This window comes from Engystomops pustulosus, chromosome 1 (assembly GCF_040894005.1).
Source record: "Engystomops pustulosus chromosome 1, aEngPut4.maternal, whole genome shotgun sequence".
NCBI classification, from domain to species: Eukaryota; Metazoa; Chordata; class Amphibia; order Anura; family Leptodactylidae; genus Engystomops; species Engystomops pustulosus.
Window position 1 is genome coordinate 20,051,649 of NC_092411.1, and position 18,260 is coordinate 20,069,908.

The 18,260-nt window shown below is 48.0% G+C and overlaps 1 pseudogene; it reads left to right on the forward strand.

The window, feature by feature from the left end:
* Positions 1-1,729: 1,729 nt before the first annotated feature.
* On the forward strand, positions 1,730-17,847 carry LOC140117804 (UDP-glucuronosyltransferase 3A1-like; annotated as a pseudogene).
* Positions 17,848-18,260: the final 413 nt, after the last annotated feature.

An 18,260-nucleotide genomic window follows, 5' to 3' on the forward strand; every position in this document is an offset into this window, starting at 1 on the left:
GTTTCGACTTACATACAAATTCAACTTAAGAACAAACCTCCAGACCCTATCTTGTACGTAACCCGGGGACTGCCTGTATTTTCCTCCTCATTCATTACAGTGTGCAAATTGCACAAGTAGAAAGGAGACAGCCTTGGGTCATCGGGGAGCACAGATCTGTTGCCATGACAGCCTCAGGTCTCGTTTCAATCCATTGAATACAATGGGGGTCATCTACTAAGGGCCCGATTCGCGTTTTTGCGCACGCTTACCTTCACCCACGATGCTCTTCAGTGCAGCAGTGACTCCTGGTGGACGTAGGAGGAACTGCCTTAGTGAATCCTTGGCCGGACCCGAATCCACCGCAGAAAACGCGCCGCTGGATCGCAAATGGACCGGGTAAGTAAATCTGCCCCAATGTGCGATTTGTACATTGTAATGAATAAGGAGGAAAATCCCCATATACTGCCATACTGTAGTATGGCAGTATATGGTGGGATCGATCAGACAACCTAGGGTTATAGTACCCTAGGGGGTGTGAAAAATTCTAAATAGCCCCCTTTCCCTAGAATTGATATAAATATAAATAAACAGTAAAAATCACAAACACATTAGATATCGCCGCCTCCGAAAAGTGTGACCCTTAGTAAATAAGCCCCATTGTCTCGGATTATGTTATCACTGATATATTGATTAGAACTGACATCTTAAAGCTGGTCGACATTGTTAATTGCTTTATTATTTCTGCTCATTCTTTAACTGTTACGTGACTTACAACTTTGGCTTTTTAGGTGGTAGCATTAAAGGTTTTTAAAAATACAGCCCTCCTATGCTTTTATATAAGCTCCTGGGGATTGGTTATGCAGTATTGTTGGCTTGAGTAAATCATGTAGTGTGAGGCCATGACCACTGGGTGTCGCCAAAGTACAAGTTGAGATACTTATTGGGGCTCATTTACTAAGGGTGGCGCTGCTCATTTATGTCAGACCGTTTTTTGGGCATTACATGGCTTCCTATACCAGTGGTGGCGAACCTATGGCACGGGTGCCAGAGGTGGCACTCAGAGCCCTCTCAGTGGGCGCAGTTTCACCATGGGAGAGCTCGACAGACAGGGACTGTCGCAGGACTTACCATGTTTAGCATTATTTTAATGTGGATCATCCTGGTATACCTGCAGGAAGAGACAGGTGGTGTGGACAGGGTCCAAGTTATCATTGGAGCCCCTTCTGTGTGACCCCTGAATCCTACTGTTTCAGGGGCTGTCAAGGGAAGCTCCAGCGACATCCCAAATTTTCTCACCTTCTGGCAAAGATATTGATGCCCTCCAGCCCATTGAAAGTTGTGGTACAGCACAGAGCAAGAAAATTGCAATAAGTTACTGCTTGAATTGCTGTTTTGGCACTTTGCAAAAAATATGCAGATTTTGGGTTGCAGTTTGGGCACGCGACCTCTAAAAGCTTTGCCATCGCTGTCCTATACTAAACCTTTTCCCGTATATTGGAAACCTCTTTAATAGTAAGGCACAAGCTGTATCTCTACGTGTACTGTGGTGACCCCTGGTGGTTGCAGCCAGACACTACAGGGATTCTCTCCAGAGGTCATGCGGGGTCTATAGCAGTGAGATATATTGTGCTGGATAGAAGTCAAAGACCTGATCCTTTGTACTCATTACATGTATCTGGAGGGGCCGGGCCAGGCTGCGGGCAATGCTCCAGAGCTTATAACCCACAGAGCACACCCTGATACAGTAAGGATCTGCAGAATGGCAGGCGGCAGGGCGCCTCGTGTCCTCATCCTCCTCTGTATATTACACCTTCACTGTCTACAAGGAGCCAAGATCCTGACCATAAGTCTTGTTGGTGAGTTCACAGATCTGATCTCCTCTCTGTATTGAAAGCTCCTGTGCACATGTATGTTCCCACATTGCGGATTTCTGGGAATTTATAATTGTCTGCAACAATGGGGGTCATTTACTAAGGCCCGAATCGCGTTTTTTACGGCAGGTTACCCAAGTTCTAGCGACACGTTCTCTGCGGTGGATTCGAGTCTTCCGGGGATTCACTAAGGCAGTTCCTCCGACGTCCACCAGGTGTCACTACTGCGCTGAAGTTCATCGGAATGCACTGAACTTCACCATGCCTTTGAGGGTGTAGAGCGTGTAGGTGTGTCCAGCGACACTTTTTTTTTTAAATTTTTTTTTTAAAATGTGGCAGTTTCTCCAAAATCCGTAGGCCGATGCGCCACAATCCGATCGCATGCGCCAAATACCCCGGGGCAATTCAGGGAAAATCGGCACAAAACGGAAAAATTAGGGTAACCCGCCGTAAAAATTGTGATTCGGGCCCTTAGTAAATGACCCCCATTATGTCTACAGGTAAGAAGCGCAAAGCATCTCCTAGACTGGATTCTTTAAAGGGGTCCTCCCTTTATAATATGACCCATAAACCATATGGAAGTCTTAGAGGGGATTGGTTCATATCCGACCATAGAAAACATCTGCTTAGACTTCTGAGGTGTTACCTCCTCCACTTACCTATTCTCATCTTTTGCCATTTGAAAAAAACATCGGGGGTCATTTACTAAGGGCCCGATTCGCGTTTTCCCGACGTGTTACCCGAATATTTCCAATTTGCGCCAATTGTACCTGAACTGCCCCAGGATTTTGGCGCACGCGATCGGATTGTGGCGCATCGGCGCTGGCATGCACGCGACGGATATCGGGGGGCGTGGCCGAACGAAAACCCGGCGGATTCGGAAAAACCGCCGCATTTAAGAAAAAAAATGTGTAGCGAAAATTACACTTACCTTCACCAGGTATAGGCCGGTGAATTTCAGGGCATTCCAGCGCGTCTCCGGGGCCCCATCATCTCCAAAGTCATATGCAAATGAACTGAGATGAGTCACCTTTAGGGAGCATCACTTCAAAATCCCCTATCTTGGGTAAGGCCATAGTCACGAATTGCCTGAAAATCACACTGATGAGTACAACAACACCAGAAGTATGGTTCTAGGTGCTATGGCTGACAGGGGACTCTTTTCAGCTCATTTGCATATGACTTTGAGGGGGATATTTTTTATAGGTAACCGAGTGAGAACTAACATAAAAGTGGGAACTGTAGAAAAACATTTCATCCACTAACCTAAGGAGGCTGCCGGTTAAATGGGGCAAAATCTGGTCACCGGTTCCTTATAAATTATTGAAATACAATGATAGAATTTTTTTAATAAATAAAAAAAAACACAATAAAAGTACCCTTTTCTTGTTTAGAAATATTTAACAATATACAGTGGGAATGGAAAGTACTCAGACCCTTTTAAATTTTTCACTCTGTGTTTCATTGCAGTCAATTGGTAAGATCAAAAAAGTTTAGAAATACAGCTTATCATGCAAAAAACAAGATACAAGTAAAAAAAAGGAGAAAAAAAATCTCTACATTGTTTCGTAACAAAACTGGTTCCGATATTAAAAGGTCTAAGTTCCTCTGCAGAACAATGGGTCTACAGTAATAGGGCCATTGCTTGCCCACCCATTACTGTAATCACCTACATAGGACATACATGTATCTTCGATATATTTGTGTCACTGGAGCTGGAGTCCTTTATCTTGTTGATTGTAATATTTTGTAGGACAGGTTCAGGCACGATGTGGACGTAGCTGACCGTTGAGAGTAACTGAAATATTTCCTGCCAATATTTGAGTAGCACGGGGCACTCCCAGCAGATCTTGCTTAGAACTGCAGTTTTACCAGCAGAGATCTGAGTAATTCAGAAAAACCTTTGCCAATTTTAGCTGGGATCAAATTCCATCTTTGAGGCCCCTTGTTCACACTGCTGGGACATTGGCAAGGTCATAACTGGCACAGCTACTGTGCTCTCCGAGATCTGGATGTTTGACTTCCAGGAATCTTCCTGTGTTGTAGTTGCAACACCCCTGCCAATGCATAGGCAAGGTGGTAGCTATGAATAGCGCCCTCTCCATGTCAGGAGCTGTTAGGGAGACTGATCACCTCTCTAGGAGGTCTCTAAGTACTGGAGAACTTACCGTATTTTCCGGGCCATTAGGCGCACCGGAATATAAGGCGCAACAGTCCGATGCGCCTTATATATGTAATAATTCCATATATAAGGCGCATCGGACTATAAGGCGCAGGGTCGGGGGCGTGGCGGAGGTCCGGGGGCGGAGCGGAGATGTGACGGGACCCGACCCGGAGACGAGACCCGACGAGACGCGGCGACGTGAGCGGGGAAGGTGAGCAGGAGGTGGAGGAGGGCAGCGGACCATACTTACATAGGTCCCCGCTAACGGAGACAGCAGATCTCCAGCGGGAACTGCAAACCACGCGGCAGAAGTTGTTCCGCTGCCCTCATATAGGGCGCACCGGACTATAAGGCGCACTTATAGGTGCCTTATAGTCCGGAAAATACGGTAGTAATTGCAGCTGTAGCTACTACCTGGCAAGGCAATAGTTAACACTGTGAGATGTTACTGTCCAATAATGTTCTTGTAACGCAAGCTGGAAGCTGATTGGAGGAGTGCTACCACCTGACCCCTGGTGGGAAGTTACACATGGGGGCAAATTTACTTACCTGGTCCTGTTGCGATCCCCGATTTGGCTGTCTGACAAGGATGAAGTCCGGCGCGATTCATGAAGATCGTGCGCCCCGAGTTCCTGCATCCGTAGCTTCCCTGCCGAGGTCCGCCGGAGTTCACCTTTTTCTTCCCAGTGCTTGTAAGTGTGTGTCTTGTGACACAATTCTAAATGTTAAATCTTGCGCGTTGACCAAATCCGTCGGTTTGTACAGCAGCCCGCCCCCCCCCCTCCCTATTTCTGTTGCGTGCAAGCTGGCGGCGATGCGCAAAAATCCAATCGTGTGCGCCAAAATCCCGGGGCAATTCGGCGCAAAACGGACATCGTCGGGAAAACCGATGAAAATACACTCCACGGACCCTTAGTAAATGAGCCCCATGGTCTTAGGAGAGAACCGGACCTCATGGTCTGCCTGGGATAGCAAGTGTCCTAATACCAGGCACAAAGGTGCCTCAGGCCATTGTCTAACATCCAGCTCAATAAGGAGTCAGCACCATCTGTACCAGCCCAGCCTGAATCTACTGCAAGTAGCCTTCCTGTGGACCAGTTTTGCGGCTTAAACCTGCTGTTAATCGTTTGCCCATTGCCTGCTACTGAATAAAGAACTGTAAGTTGATTTGCACAATGTTGCCGCTTTCTGATCCCTAGATACGGCTGTTACTACCATGGGGTTCCCCATCCATTACCCAGAGATTCATCCTACAGACACCTCAGGGGTTGTTCCAGGGAGAATCAGTGCATCAGCCTCTCCCTCCATATTTCTTGCACACACCACATGCTGGAGACCTGCCAGGCTGTAGGACCGCCCTCCGGTCCCCATACCAAGCACTGTGACACTAGCATGCATAGGCCACAACAGCCAGCCACTCCAGTATTCTGGGCCCCAGCTGCCTCCAGGCCCCAAGAAAAGGCTAGGCCCCAGTGGGGGATGTTGCATAGACACCTAAGGGCACATAACTATTGACACTTCTGTGATGTTTGTCAGTGTATATCTCGTGGTGTGTGGTCATCACTGCTCCTCTGCCCCTCTTCAAAACACAAGTAGAGCAAGAATCCGGCACCATCCGATCACTAAGACACAGCTCACCAGAACGTCCCGGCAGGGATTCAGACAGGGTGTTAATGCCTTCTTGCATCAAAATGATATCATAGTGGTGCTCAGCAAGAGCGAAGACAATCCATGTAGTGCAAACAAAGTATAGCGGCACTCACCAATATCGTGCGAAGAATTCACTTTATTAGGGTGCGTACAGAAAACAGAGCGGGGCCAGGCGACGGGCCGTTTCGCGCTAATCCAGCGCTTTCTGAAGCCAAATGAACCTCTGCCCCTCTTCTCCTACTGTGCTCCACTGCTCTTAAACTACTGCTGTGCGCCCCGCCCCTCTTCTCCTACTGTGCTCCACTGCTCTTAAACTACTGCTGTGCTCCTCTGCCTCTCCACTACTACTGTGCTCCTCTGCTCCTCCACTACTGCTGTGCTCCTCTGCCCCTCCACTACTGCTGTGCTCCTGTCCCTCCATTACTGCTGTGCTCCTCTGCCCCTCCATTACTGCTGTGCTCCTCTGCCCCTCCACTACTGCTGTGCTCCTCTGCCCTTCCGCTACTGCTGTGCCCCTCTGATACTTCTGTGCTCCTCTACTCCTCCACTACTGCTGTGCTCCTCAGCCCCTCCACTACTGCTGTTCTCTACTGCCCCTCCGCTACTGCTGCGCCCCTCCAATACTACTGTGCTCCTCTGCCCCTCCACTACTGCTGCGTTCCTCTGCCCCTCCACTACTGCTGTGCTCTTCTGCCCTTCCGCTACTTCTGTGCCCCTCCGACACTGCAGTGTTCCTCTGCCTCTCCATTACTGCTGTGCTCCTCTGCCCCTCCACTACTGCTGTTCTCCTCTGCCCCTCCACTACTGCTGTTCTCCTCTGCCCCTCCACTACTGCTGTGCTCCTCTGCCCCTCCACTACTGCTGTGCTCCTCTGCCCCTCCACTACTGCTGTGCTCCTCTGCCGCTACTGCTGTGCTCCTCTGCCCCTCCACTACTGCTGTGCTCCTCTGCCCCTCCACTACTGCTGTGCTCCTCTGCCCCTCCACTACTGCTGTGCTCCTCTGCCCCTCCACTACTGCTGTGCTCCTCTGCCCCTCCACTACTGCTGTGCTCTTCTGCCCCTCCGCTACTGCTGTGCCCCTCCGATATTGCTGTGCTTCTCTGCCCCTCCACTACTGCTGTGCGCCTCCGATACTGCTTTGCTCCTCTGCCTCTCTATTACTGTTGTGCTCCTTTGCCCCTCCACTGCTGCTGTGCTCCTCTGCCCCTCCACTACTGCTGTGCTCCTCTGCTCCTCCACTACTGCTGTGCTCCTTCCACTCCACTACTGCTGTTACCCTCTCTGACTCTAATGCTGTGCACCCCCGCCCCTCCACTTCTGCTGTGCTCGTCCACTACTGCTGTGCTCCTCTGCCACTCCACTACTGCTGTTATCCTCTGTGACTCTACTGCTGTGCACCTCTGCCCCTCCACTACTGCTGTGCACCTCTGCCCCTCCACTACTGCTGTGCACCTCTGCCCCTCCTCTACTGCTGTGCTCCTCTGCTCCTCCACTACTGCTGTGGTCCTCTGCCCCTCCGCAACTTCTGTGCTCCTCTGCCCCTCTGATACTGCTGTGCTCCTCTGCCCCTCCACTACTGCTGTGCTCCTCTGCCCCTCCACTACTGCTGTGCTCTTCTGTCCCTCCACTACTGCTGTGCTCCTCTGCTCCTCCACTACTCCTGTGCTCCTCTACCACTCCACTACTGCTGTGCTCCTCTGCCCCTCCGCTACTGCTGTGCCCCTCCGCTACTGCTGTGCTCCTCTGCCCCTCCACTACTGCTGTGCTCCTCTGCTCCTCCACTACTGCTGTGCTCCTCTGCCTCTCCACTACTGCTGTGCTCCTCTGCTCCTCCACTACTGCTGTGCTCCTCTGCCCCTCCGCTACTTCTGTGCTCCTCTTCCCCTCCACTACTGCTGTGCTCCTCTGCCCCTCCACTACTGCTGTGCTCCTCTGCTCCTCCACTACTGCTGTGCTCCTCTGCCCCTCCGCTACTTCTGTGCTCCTCTTCCCCTCCACTACTGCTGTGCTCCTCTGCTCCTCCACTACTGCTGTGCTCCTCTGCCCCTCCATTACTGCTGTGCTCATCTGCCCCTCCATTACTGCTGTGCTCCTCTGCCCCTCCACTACTGCTGTGTCCCACTGCTCCTCCACTACTGCTGTGCTCCTCTACCCCTCCACTACTGCTGTGCTCCTCTGCCCCTCTGATACTGCTGTGCTCCTCTGCCCCTCCACTACTGCTGTGCTCCTCTGCTCCTCCACTACTGCTGTGCTCCTCTGCCCCTCCGCTACTTCTGTGCTCTTCTGCCCCTCCACTACTCCTGTGCTCCTCTACCGATCCACTACTGCTGTGCTCCTCTGCCCCTCCGCTACTGCTGTGCCCCCCCCGCTACTGCTGTGCTCCCCTGCCCCTTCACTACTGCTGTGCTCCTCTGCTCCTCCACTACTGCTGTGCTCCTCTGCCCCTCCGCTACTTCTGTGCTCCTCTGCCCCTCCGCTACTTCTGTGCTCCTCTGCCCCTCCACTACTGCTGTGCTCCTCTGCCCCTCCACTACTGCTGTGCTCCTCTGCTCCTCCACTACTGCTGTACTCTGCTGCTCCTCCACTACTGCTGTGCTCCTCTACCCTTCCACTACTGCTGTGCTCCTCTGTCCCTCCACTACTGCTGTGCTCCTCTCACCCTCTACTACTTCTGTGCTCCTCTGTCCCTCCACTACTGCTGTGCTCTTCTGCCCCTCCACTACTGCTGTGCTCCTCTGCCCCTCCACTACTGCTGTGCTCCTCTGCCCCGCCACTACTGCTGTGCTTCTCTGTCCCTCCACTACTGCTGTGCTCCTCTGCTCCTCCACTACTGCTGTGTTCCTCTGCCCCTCCATTACTGCTGTGCTCCTCTACCACTCCACTACTGCTGTGCTCCTCTGCCCCTCCGCTACTGCTGTGCCCCTCCGCTACTGCTGTGCTCCTCTGCCCATCCGATACTGCTGTGCTCCTCTGCCCCTCCACTACTGCTGTGCTCCTCTGCCCCTCCACTACTGCTGTGCTCCTCTGATACTGCTGTGCTCCTCTGCCCCACCACTACTGCTGTGCTCCTCTGCCCCTCCACTACTGCTGTGCTCCTCTGCTCCTCCACTACTGCTGTGCTCCTCTGCCCCTCAACTACTGCTGTGTCCCACTGCTCCTCCACTACTGCTGTGCTCCTCTGCCCCTCCACTACTGCTGTGTTCCTCTGCCCCTCCATTACTGCTGTGCTCCTCTGCCCCTCCACTACTGCTGTGCTCCTCTGCCCCTCGCTACTGCTGTGCACCTCTGCCCCTCCACTACTGCTGTGCACCTCTGTTCCTCCACTACTGCTCTGCTCCTCTGCAAATCTCTATGAATTATCTCATACTTACAGTGCTTATTCATATTTTAGGCGGCAGTCATCATCTCTTAATGGATGAAATTTCACATATTCTACAAGAAAACGGACATGATGTCAGGATGTTTCGTCTGGATTACCGGAATACTCCAGGTCTGAACAATTGTGTATTAATAGCAGAAAAGTTGTATATTTATCAAACTCTTACAGTTGTTCCCGTACACCCATACTCTTATTTAATTCATGTTTAACCCCCTGCCGCATCATGATGTTCCCCAATGTCATGCTGCAGCAGCTGCGAACGCTGCGAGCATGGGTGAGTGTGGTGTTGGGGAATATACAATTAGCAGACCGGAGCTGCGGACACTGGAATCGTTTCAAGACATTTTCTGGATTTATAAATTAGCCAATCTAAAAGCATTCGGTCTAAACTAAGTAAACTAAACTATATAACGTTAATCATTGATAATACACAGATAATGCACGTGAAAGGACTCAGGACTGAGCTCTATCTTTTCTATGGTAATTGATGCGTGAAAAGCACATTGCACTTGCATGTGTCTCAGAGTGCGATGCGTTTTTGATGCGTCTCCATAGCCTTGTATGGTGCGTTTTTCAGCCGCGTGACTTGCAAAAGTAGAGCATGCCGAGATTTAAACTTGCGCTAAAAAAAAAAACGTGCGTGTGAAAAAAAATGCAAGTCTGAAAAAACCCATTGATTACAATGGGGGTCATTAACTAAGGGCCCGATTCGCGGTTTCCCGACGTGTTACCCGAATATTTCCGATTTGCGCCGTTTTCCCCTGAATTGCCCCGGGATTTTGTCGCACGAGATCGGATTGTGGCGCATCGGCGCTGGCATGCACAGGATGGAAATCGGGGGGTGTGGCCGAATGAAAACCCGACGGATTCGGGAAAACCGCCGCATTTAAAAAAAAAAATCTGTCACGGAGCTTGCACTTACCTTCACTCAGACCGGCTCGGTGAACTCCAGCGCGTTCATTTTTACTACAGTTTCATCCCTACTGTCAATGATGTCGGAATTGTTTGCCTAGCATTGGATGTCTTATATCCTTGCATGGTTTAACATGTGATGCTTATGTGACTGACGTTTTATTTCAAGAGGCCTCAGAAGTAAATTGATAATTTTTATGGATAAACTTTATTAAAAGTTACGGTTTAAATATTTTCACCAACTTGCCGCGGATAATCTTCGGATTTTTGATGTGCGATTGTACTATCCTCCTGAGCTGTTGAGGAAAGTACCACGGGGACCCACAACAACTGGCACTAGAGCGCCGGGACACATGTTTGATCTACAATATTGGGGCAACCTCTTTAACTACTATTTATTACAGCAGTCATGAAGCATGCACAATGGGGCAGATTTACTTACCCGGTTCTGTCGCGATCCCGCAGTGCATTGCCCGATGAGGATTCAGGTCTGCCGCGATTCACTATGGTCGCGCGCCCGAGTTCCTGCATCCGTCGCTTCTGCGCCGAGGTCCGCCGGAGTGCACCTGCTTCTTCCCGGTGTTTGTAAGTGCGACACATTTCTAAATCTTAAATCCTGTGCGTTGTTCGACGGCTCGCCCCCCCATTTCTGTTGCATACCAGCCGGCGCCGATGCGCCAAAATCCAATCGCGTGCAAAATCCAAGGCCAATTCGGCGCAAAACGGAAATCGTCAGGAAACCCGACAAAAATGCATCTGACGGACCCTTAGTAAATGAGCCCCACTGTTGTACCATCTATTTAGAAAATACAAGTTATGGCCGCCCAAGGTAATTTCTAAATAACTACAGAACTTCACATTGAATTTGGAGTGCAGTCTCATTTTTTTTGGAGTACAGAATATATAACACATTGGGCCACATTTATCAAGATTAGCGCATTGTACTATGTGCAGTGTTCTGTGTAGTCTGCAGGGGATCCTGAATTGCACGTTCTTCATGAATCTGGTGCCCCCTGCACTGCCCCAACAGAGTGCACCAGTCCGGTCTGACTGTGCCCCAGAACGTGCATTTCAGTGCACAATTTGGTGCTGACACTTCTTAAATACCTGTGCAAGCAGTTTGCATCTAAAGAATGTGCAAAGTCCGACAGAAATGGGCTTTGGTAAATGTGGCCCATTATACCTACACCTTTCACCTACTGTCATATAATGTACTGGACTAAGATTATGGGGCACATTTACTTACCCGGTCCGGAGGAGATCCCGAAAGTGCATCGTCCGACGACAATGCCCTGTGCCGCGATTCAAGAAGATTGTGGGCCCGGTTTGCTGAATGTGCTGCTTCCCCGCTCAGGTCTGCCGGAGTTCACCAATTTAAATTGCGACACAATTTAAATCCCGCAGTTTGTCAGAATACGTGGGATCGTCCGATTGTCCGCCCCCGATTTGTGTCGCATGAAAGCCGGTGCGATTGTGACTAAATCCTATCGCGTGCGACACAATCTTCTACTAAATACCTGTCGCAGTGATGCGATCACCGAAAATGATGGAAAATCCGATGGAAATGCGGCCACAGGACCCTTAGTAAATAAGGCCCTATGTGCATGAAAATTCCACTTTAACAAGTCCATAATCTGTAATTATTGCAGGGTTTGAGATGACGTCAGGCCCATATGCAGTGTCCACATATAGCATGGAGGAGGAACACCTCAAAGAGTATGATGAGCTTTTCCATGAGTATCAGAGAGAAGCCTTCATGGGCAGGTAAGTCACTGCACAGACAGTACACAAGTCTAGAGGGATAACTTTATACAGGGGTGGGGCGAGCTCTCATCATGCAAAAGGTGATGCTTTCTGTTTCATCTTTAAGCACTAAACTCTAATGTCTTTATCTGCTTCTAGGAAATTCTATGTGCCTCCATGGTAACAGACTACAAACTTAATGTAGTCTGAAGTGGCAGTTAACTAACACTGTCACAGTGCTTGGTATGGGGAGCGGAGGACTGTCCTACAGCCTGACAGGTCTCCAGCAGGTGGTGTGTGCAAGAAATGATGGAGGGAGAGGCTGTGGTACTGGTTTTCCCTGGGGCAGCCCTTAGAGTCTGTAGTATGAGTCTCTGGTAGATAGATGGGGCGCCCTTGGTGGTGGTGCAGCTGTAGCAGGGACCAGACGGAGGCAACATTGTGCAAAAATAACTTACAGTTCTTTATTCAACCAACAACAGCAACAGGCCAAACGATTCTGTACAAGTGCAGTACTGGAGTGTTCTTGGAGAAGGAACCTCAGGAGTTGTTTCACCAGCCTGGATGCAGGGGCAGGCTGGGATGTGTCCAATACTGGAAGCTCAGCTTTGTCCTGGTAGTTCTGTGTCACTAGGAAGCCTGTAGCAAGAGCTGGTGCTCTGAGGTGGTGCTTCTCTGTCAAGAGCTGGGCCTAAGAGAGCTCTCTTCTCTGAGGTTTCTGGAACTCTCTCCTCCTCACTCTGATCTAACTCCTCCCCTGACTAAGGGCTTAATTAATCCCTGGTCAGGTGATCTCCCTCTCCAATCACACTCCAGTTACAATGGTGGAACATCATTGGATGATAATCTTTAAATAATGTTAACCTTTGCCTATCCAGGCAGTATCTACCGCTGCACAATTACCTCTGAATGTACAAAATGGTACAAGGGGCTTATTCGCAACTACTCCTCTGCCATGCGCATTGGCAGGGGTGTTGCACAGGCAGAAACCTTCTGCCCTACGATTCTTACTAACACACATCTAATGTCACTACAACCATTAGTCTGCATAGGAGCTGTAGACAAAACAAATGGGATTATGTGCCAGCCTGGGGAGTTATAGCCCAAGTTCAGAATGGGCTTTGTCTAAGGCATAGCTGGGTGGTCATGGTGGTCCTCTCCCGGCTGTTGTTAATCCATCCAAACCCAATGGAGCTTACAAAGATGCTGTGAGAAGGGGTACCACACAGCTTTATGGATCCCACTGGGGTATATCCAGTATCCAGCTGGTAATAATCCAAGGCTGAAGATACAGGGAAGACCGTGATGGTAAGGCAATGAGCCCAATGACACATGAGGAGACAGATGATTCCAACTCAGCACTTCTTTATTCCAGCACCAGACCAGCCCAGCATCAAGACAATAGTGCTGGATCTCCTGGTATCAGGCAGGGCTGAGGTAGGGCTGGCTGCATTCAGGTCATAGTTGAGGACTAGATAACTCCCTCTGACTAGAGTCTGTAGCTTCCAATATATTCCCCCGAGTAATGACTGGATAGGACTGTTGCAGTGGAGCAGTGATGGTCTACAGGCTGTCTACTCTGTCTCTCGGATGTATCAGTCTACAACTCCTCTCTCAGAAAGACATTTGCTCTAATCCAATAATTCACAATTCTACTAAACCAACTCAGACCCTGGGAACCCTTTTTATAAGCTTTTGTTTCTCCCTTCCCCTAAAATGCTCTGGGTCAGTGTACAATAAGGAAGTCCTCTTACTACCACATGGAAGGAATTCATTATAAAACAATAAACATACTTAATAAAACATTATAATACTTTGTAGACCAAACAATAGCCAGGAGTAATGTTTTACATAATAAATGTTTTACTTAATTAATCATTTACTTAATATTGGGATTCCATCTTGCTAATGGCTTAAAGGGGTTATTTGGGAATATAGAACGTTATGTATATTAGACTATGGGGGTAATGTAAAAATAATACATTTCTTGTACTTACTTCTCTCCATGCTCCTGTTAATCTGCAGTGCTGCAAGTCTCCTTTTGCATACAGAAGCTGGAGTTGATGTGGTGACCATGGCTGTGGGTCTGCTACAGCAGGAGTTTCAGGCTGTAGCATGCCAGCAGCTGTGGTAGTTACATCACTGCTGGCCTCTGTATACAAACCGATACTGAAAGTGATGGGTAGTATTGCATCTGAACAGGAGTACGGAGAGAGGTGAGTACAAGCAGCTTATTTTTTCAGGACCCCCCCCCAACCATATATAATATTTTTGCTGGACAACCCCTTTACATGAAGATATTGGGCTTTAGCTTGTGTTGAATGGTGGAGGAGGGTTGATCAGACCCTCCCTTCCAACACCACAGGGTTTACCCAAAATAAATAGTAGGGACCCTACTCATTTGAACAATCTGTCTAAGTAGTTTTTTTCTTCCTTTTCTTTCTTTCAGAGATCGGCCGCAGTCTTTGTCCCCCTTGATGACGTTATATGCAAAGCATTGCCACTTCTGTATGAACCAAACGGATAGTTTGGACTTTCTGAAGCGAGAAAACTATGACATTGCCATCATAGATCCATTTAACCCTTGCCAGTTCTTGATTGCTGAAAAGCTTGGTATTCCATATATCGTCTTTTTTGCTGGACCTTTTTCCTATTCCTTGGGCAATGGGTTGCCGAGCCCTCCATCCTACGTGCCGATGTTCCTCTCAGGTTTTACTGATCGCATGAATTTCCTGGAACGTGTGATACATTTATGTATCTGAGCTCCTATATGGTGGAGATTAGGAATGAACAGATATTCCGCGGAGTCATTGAAGAACATTTTCCTCCTGACTCTAGACCTACATTGAGTGACCTCTACCATAAAGCGGAGCTCTGGATATACAATATGGATTTCAGCATTGAATTTGCCCGTCCTCTGCTTCCTCACATTCAATATATTGTTGGATTGAGGGCAAAGCCGGCTAAACCCGTGTCACAGGTGAGTACAAGAATCGGGTTTACTGCATTCACACCAAATAATGGAATAATCCAACACATGATCTACACTCAAGTCAAATCTGATATTAAGAAATAAGTGCTTATACCATGTCCCATTTTGTGTTCATTTTGTGAATACAAAATGGATACCTAAAAGATTCCTGATCACAGTATTTACTGGATGAAACAGACTAAGGCAGAGAAGTCTATGGTTAAGCAGGATCAGGGAACTTACTGGATAAATAGAAAGAGCATACAACAGAAACGCTTTCCAATTGTTCCTTACCTAATTGACCAGTGTTTACCCTAAGTGGTTATTGACAACTCATCAAAGTTCCCTAACTGCTCTGAAGTGCAAACACAGAGACAAAACAATACAGAAAGGGATAGTCGCCTCATATGGGTTATAACCAAGAGGACAATGCAGTACAACATGGCTAGGCAAATGGATAGCCAGGGATTACCCAGTTCTGTATAGCTGTGACTTTTAGTGGATCCAAACAAAAAGATTTAGGGGTGATGATGTAAACTTGGAAAGTAATTTAAAAAAAAAAAACTTGAATACTTTATCAAAGAGACGGCAAGAGTATAATAAACCAGCCGTACCTTACAGACAGAGAATAACGCAGGCACACATGTACTATCTATCATGCTGAGTTACATCCGGACCCCATTAACAGACCGGGATCCAAAGGCTTCTATGTTAAAGACAAAGACAGCGAGATTATTGATTTCACATGGTAGGTTCCCAGAGCATTTCTATGGTAACAGACTACACACTCAATGTAGTCAGGTCCCACCGTCCTACCTGTGCATTAGCCTTGGTGTTTGGGTTTATTTCCACTTTCGAGCATTTATTGCTGCGTTTCAAGCAGGAATATCCCAATGCATGACTCTAACAGAAAAACACCCTAGAACAGTGTTGGCGAACCTTTTAGGGACCGAGTGCCCAAACTACAACTAAACCCACTTATTTAAGAAGTGACATGTTGCTACCTGTTTTGCAACGGCTTTTAATTGTATTGGCATCCTGAGGACACCAAAACAATTAAGAGAAAGAGGAGAAATTCTGACTATCATTGTAGCTTCCAGGGTCCCGTGAACAGGAAGAATTGCGGTGGCCCAGAGCAGGAGCTCCAATAATAACGCAGCCTTGTCTGCATCTCCATGCTCCTCCTGTAGTCCCATGCAGCTAAGGATGTGTAGCTTTAAAATAGCACTGATCACAGCATGCCCTGGGTGGCCAAGGACTGCAGGAGGCAGTTTTGAGTCATGTCTGGAATCTCTGTTCTGGGGTGATGGCCTGGGTGCCCAGAAGGTGTGCTCAGAGTGCCACCTCTGGCACCAGTGCCATAGGTTCGCCACCACTGCCCTAGAACAAAGCACACCAAGAACAATTAAGGCCATATTGGATATTTCTTTAATTGCTTTTGTCTTTTTTTTTAGCTATGTATAAAAGTCAATATTGTGCACCATTTTATGGATTGCACTGTGTGAAGTCATACACACATAGTCAACTGTAGACGCTACCAGGAGGTGACGAGTAATGAGACTACATTAACTACATAACAGCTGACAACCCAACCTGTATATTTTCTGACTACTGATTCATATCCCCTTCTATCCCTTTGTTTAGGATCTAGAAGACTTCATAGCTGAGTCAGGAGACTCCGGGTTTATCCTGGTGACACTTGGCTCAATGGTTTCCACCATCCCGAGGACGGATCTAATTAGAGAGATGAATTCTGCATTTGCTAGTGTCCCACAGAAGATCATCTGGAGATACAAGTCATCACAATGGCCGAAGGACCTGAAACTGGCCCCCAATGTTAGGCTTATGGACTGGGTGAACCAGAATGATTTACTAGGTAAATACTACTAGATATCAGTGTGTTTATTGGGCCTCAAATCTCTCCAGACTTGGGGCTTCTCAACATATTTGTACTGGGGTCTAATCTTCTGGGACATGGTGAAATCTTAATCTCACCACTAAACAAGCCAGGACTGAGAAAATATCTTAATCCACCATTGTGTTACACTGCCACTCCCACCTCTTCCCCTTTAGAAAATTTCCAAGAATCCACTAATTCCCTCCAATGTTTGATACATTCAAAAGTGTCCATGTCCATAGCCATTCCCAGACAACCCCCTGGTAAGGTGTCTAAGCATTAAGGTCCTACTCAGTTAATGTCCTCCAATGTCCTCCCCGGCTGGTGTCTGACTCAGTGTTCCTGCTCTTCCGAATAATGGTGACTACCTTAGCTTTGAACCTTGCTTCCCATTGATATCCTTCGTAGGATTATTTCTACAGTAGCTCCATCTGTGGGTAATGGCTTGTGACATCCACTTTACCACAAAATAGTCTAAGAATTGACTAAATATATATGTGACTATCCATCCCATTTATATTCTGTTACAGGACATCCGAAGATGCGCCTCCTAGTGACACATGGTGGATTGAACAGCTTGACAGAGGCCGTGTATCATGGGGTCCCCGTTTTGGGAATCCCAATTTTTGCCGATCAGCCTGACAATGTAGTCCGAATTAAAGCAAAACGTATGGGAGAATATATTCCATTCTATAAAATAAAGTCTGACAAATTTGCTGATATGATCCGGAAAATAGTAAAAGACAAAAGGTGAGTGTCCGTCCTAATGATCTAGGTTTAGTAAAATTAGTCTAGAAATTACTAAAAAAAAACACCAATTATCATGATGAAGCCTTAAGGTATCTGCTTAAATTGCCTCTTCACAGCAGTGGGAGAATGTTCTAGAACATTACGGTTACATATTTTTTTTGTCTTTCCACAGCTACAAGACGGCAGCCATGAAGCAGAGCATCATCATGCGCTCACGTCCGTTCCCCCCTGACCAGCAGTTATTGGGATGGGTGGAGCACATCATCCGCTCCGGTGGAGGCGGCCATCTTAGACCCTATTCTTACCAGCAGCCCTGGTTTCAGCAGCTTCTCCTGGACGTCATCCTCTTCATATTCTCCTGTGTCGCTCTGATCATCTGCATCATCGTGAAAGTTATCAGATTTCTTATCCACCTCCTGTGTAACAGAAAGAAACAGAAGCAAAACTGAGATTTTTAATCAGTGTCTCCTTTTGTTAAATTTGTAAGATTTTTAGTTTTTTAAAATAAAATCATTTTCATTATATAATCAGTAGAGTTTTAGTTTGTATTGAGCAATCTTTGTACCCTCAGCTATAAACCTAGACCATAAGAGCTTACACTCTACAGGAGAGAGGACCCTGCCCATAAGATCTTACACTCTACAGGAGAGAGGACCCTGTCCATAAGAGCTTACACTCTACCGGAGAGAGGACCCTGCCCATAAGAGCTTATACTCTACAGGAGAGAGGACCCTGCCCATAAGAGCTTACACTCTACAGGAGAGAGGACCCTGCCCATAAGAGCTTACACTCTACAGGAGAGAGGGCCCAGCCCATAAGAGCTTACACTCTACAGGAGAGAGGACACTGCCCATAAGAGCTTACATTCTACAGGAGAGAGGACCCTGCCCATAAGAGCTTACACTCTACAGGAGAGAGGACCCTGCCCATAAGAGCTTAC